Source organism: Puma concolor, chromosome B3 (genome assembly GCF_028749965.1).
Source record: "Puma concolor isolate L17-30 chromosome B3, mPumCon1.1.hap2, whole genome shotgun sequence".
Lineage (NCBI taxonomy): Eukaryota > Metazoa > Chordata > Mammalia > Carnivora > Felidae > Puma > Puma concolor.
In genome coordinates, this window is record NC_141672.1 from 125,483,381 (window position 1) to 125,487,680 (window position 4,300).

Consider the following 4,300-nt stretch of genomic DNA (forward strand, 5'->3'; position numbering starts at 1 on the left):
CAACCGCAACTGTTTGCCGCAGTGCTGAGGTCCTGCCGCAGTGCAGGGGTGCCAGCGCCCCCGCCAAGCGGAATCACTGGGGCCTGATTTCTACTGCACTCCAAATAGCCAAGGCGCTAGCGCCTTTTCAGGAGAACTCCACCACCACCCTGAGTTTAATGGCAAGGTCTCTCTTTTTTAAAACATGTAAAATGTTGAGGAAATAATTCTCGGTTCCCCAACAAATGTTTGTAGGCACCATGGGCCAAACAATCCTGATTTACAATCACCTTCAAGTCTTCCAATAGGACAGGTCAGAAATGCTAATTTGAAAAAGTTAAATCAATGCAAAACCACAGTCAATGCAAATACGCTAGATAATTCAATCTGTCTAAAAGAAAAGAAAAAGATATTACATTCATTATTCAAATTTGGTGGGGTTCCCCCCTCTTTTTCTGCTTTCTACAAGTATTTTTTCAAATTATGAAAATTATGTCAAAACAATAATAATGTAAGTAAACTCTCTAATAAAGAATGGATAAGTAATTAAATTGAAAAAGTTGGCTACTCATTTCTCATAAAACAAAAAATGAGCTTCCATCCCTGAATAAAACAAAGCCTTTACTTGGATACATTGAGATTTTTACCAATAATCAGTGATAACTGGAGTGGGGAAAATATCACTCTCATACAACATTAATGAACAAGTACATACAATGATTTTCTTTTTTCCTAGTAACACTCTGTCTACAGATTTAAGGCACTCATTGGTAACTCCAAAATTGCTTCATATGTATAACACGGAAAAGACAATGCTAAGATGAGAAAGCTAAGGAAAGAATCCTGAAGCTGTATTTGCATAGTATTTTACATAGCTTTTCTATTTTCTCAATTCTCCACATCAAAAAACCGAGGCTGAAGGTGGGCTAATGGCGTCTACATGGCTAAAATCCCCTCCCCATTCTCCTAAACTAGTGCTCTGTTCCCAATCATATACATACACTATACAAACAAGTGTGAAGATACATCTCAGTGGAGACATCTATCGTAATAAAATCTTGGAAACTATGTAATCTGCCTCATGAAAGACAGACTTAGTAAATTGTTATCTATTTATATAAAGAATAATAGACTGATATTATATATAAATATAATCTGGCTGATATAAAGAAGTTTTGTGCTGCATCATGTGAAATTATCAATATAGGTTTGTAGGTTTTTGATCTACAAAATTGCACTAATGGTTCATTTTTACACATTCAAGTGAAGTAACATATGAAGGAGTTCATAACATACTACCCCAAAAATATGGCATCTGGCATATTGGCTATTTTTAGTTACCCCCTACACATAGAAAGTCAACTCTGATCATGGGAGCAAATAGCAAAATATTATGTAAAATTAATGCTAGGTGGATATTTTATGTAAATATGTTTACATGCACACTGAAAAAATATATGAAATAACACACATACCACTATAGTTAGTAATGGAAACCATGCCTTGGACTCAGACTCATTGAATTCAAAATTCTAGTTTTGATGCTTGATAGCAATGTTACTTTAGGCAATTTATCTAACTTCCTGTGCCTTGTTTCTTTAGTCTGTAAAATATGGAGGAATTGTACTTATACAATGATTTGACAGCTAAGTGAGTTAATATACATCTTTAGAACAGGGTTTGATTCAGACCAAAAACTCTATAGAAGTGTTAGCTCTTAGAATTGCCCCAAATATTACAAAGTAACTTCCACTGGGGAATGAGAATTGGGTATATATGTGATTGTTGTTAATTAAAATCCATACCTTATTCATATTTCCTCAGATTTTTCCTAATGTCATTTTCTTGTTGTAAGATACCACATATATGTTCAGTAGTCATGTCCCCTTAGGCTTCTCTTGGCCATGACAATTTTTTTTTGTTTTTACCATGCTTATACTTTTTATAGTGATCATTACTTTTAGAATTAAAAACTAAATATTAAGATAAAATAAAATTATACTTAATTCTCAACTGTAATGTACTTGATTATCTAGTTTATTAATCCCCCCCTTCCAAAACCTTTCCAGCCTACTCTTTTTGACAACTCTAACTACCCTCCTCATAATTTTCTGGTTTCTATACTGCATTAAGAAGCTAGCTTTAGATACTAGAAATGGTATGATGAACTCCCTGAGCCTGACACACAATCCAAACTTCCATATTGGATCACTCATATACTTATAGAGTATAATTTATATCAGTTTACAACCCTGACTAAGCATACCCTGCAATTGGGAAGTGAAGAAAAGAAGACTTTACCAATAAACTTTGCTATAAGGACTATGTTGCTAGACCCACATATGTCTTTAAACAATTCTATCTTTTCCAAAGTCTAGACCTATCTCCAAGTCATAAACCCAAGGTATGAGCTTAAGGGACATCAAATCTGGAATAAAACTAACAAAACAACTATTCTTTATAAAACGAAAGCTGAAGAATTGGCAAAACTGATCATAACTCCTATATCATATATAAAAATTAAATCAAAAGGGATTAAAGACATAAATGTAAGCGTTTAAAATATAAAACTTTTAGATGAAAACATAGGTGCAAATCTGTGTCACCTTAAGTAAACCATGTTTACTTAGATATGATGTACCTAATGTACAAGCAACCTAATAATAATAATAATAATAATAATAATAATATAATAAAGTGGACTTTATCACAATTACATAAAAGTTTTTGCTTCAAAGGACACTATAAAGGAAGTAAAAAGACAACCAGCAGAATGGTAGAAAATATTTGCAAATATCATATAAAGGAAGTCTTAAAACTCAACAATAAAAGGATAAAAAAAATTAATGGGAAAAAGATTTGAATAAATAATTCACCAAAAAGTGATAAACAAATGGCCAATCAGCACATGAAAAGATATTCTACATTCTTAGTCAATAGGGAAATGCAAAAGAATAGCTCAATGAGGTGCCTTTTCACACTCACTAGGAGGGCTATAATCAAAAAGACAATAACAAGTGTTAAGGAGGATGTGGACAAATTGGAACCTTCATACTTTGCTGATAGAAATGTAAATTAGTGCAGCCACTTTAGAAAAAAGGTCAGGAGTACCTAAGAATTTAACCATAAAGCTATCCTATGATCCACAATTCTACTTTTAAGTGCATAACCCAAAATAAATGAAAACGCACATCTATGCAAAAATTTGTACATGAATTTTCATTGCAGCCTTATTATATAATAGTTGGAGAGAGGAAATAACTCTTTATCAACTGATAAATGGATAAATAAAATATTATATGGTATGGCATATCTATACTACAATATCATTTAGTATAAAAAGGAATGCAGTGTTGATTCATGCTGTAAAATAGATGAACTCTGAAAAATGTTATGCTATATGGAAAAAAAAATCCAAACAGAAAAGGCCACATTTTGTATGAGTCCATTTATATGAAATGTACAAAATACCCAAATCCATAGAGACAGAAACCTGAGCAGTGATTGTCAGAGAATGGGGGGGAAGGATGAATAGGGAGTGACTGCTAATGGTTATTGGGTTTCATTATAGGATGATGAAATGTTCTGGAATTAAATAGTAGGGATGGTTGTAAAACATTGTGAATATCTAAAAATCACTGACTTGTGTGATTTAAGAAAGGTGGTTATAACGGTGTGGGCATTATATATTTTTTAAAATTCCAATTAAGGGAAATTTTACAAAATACCTGACTAGTAATCTGAAAACTGTCAAGGACATCAAAAACAAAGAAAGTCTGAGAAGCTTTCTGAGTCTTGCCACACCAAGAAGAGCCTTGAGACAGGAGTACTAAATGTAATATGTTGTCCTGGATGAGATATGGGAACAGAAAAAAGACATTATGTAGAATCTGAGGACATATGAATAAAGTCTGGACTTTGATATTGGTTCATTAATTATAACAAATGAACCATACTAATGCAAGATTTTGACAATAGAGGAATATATATGTGAGATGTTGAATAATTCTCTGGACTATCTTTGAAATAATTATGTAAATATAAAGCTGTTCTGAAATAAAAAAAAATAAGAGAAAAAAATTTGATCAGAAAATTATATGCAAAAAGGTCCTAACATGGTCACCTTCAAAGGAGAAGGTTGGTGGGCAAGGGTAAAAAGGAGACATACCACTAAAGAATCTCTACAATTCTATTTTTTTAATTGCCTTTCATTTGAATTTGTAAACTGTACCAAAAAAAAGAGAATCAAATGATACAGAAAACGTTGTTCAAGGACACTTGTCTGTCAAAAGAATATAATAATGTTAAAAAAGAAAGGAGA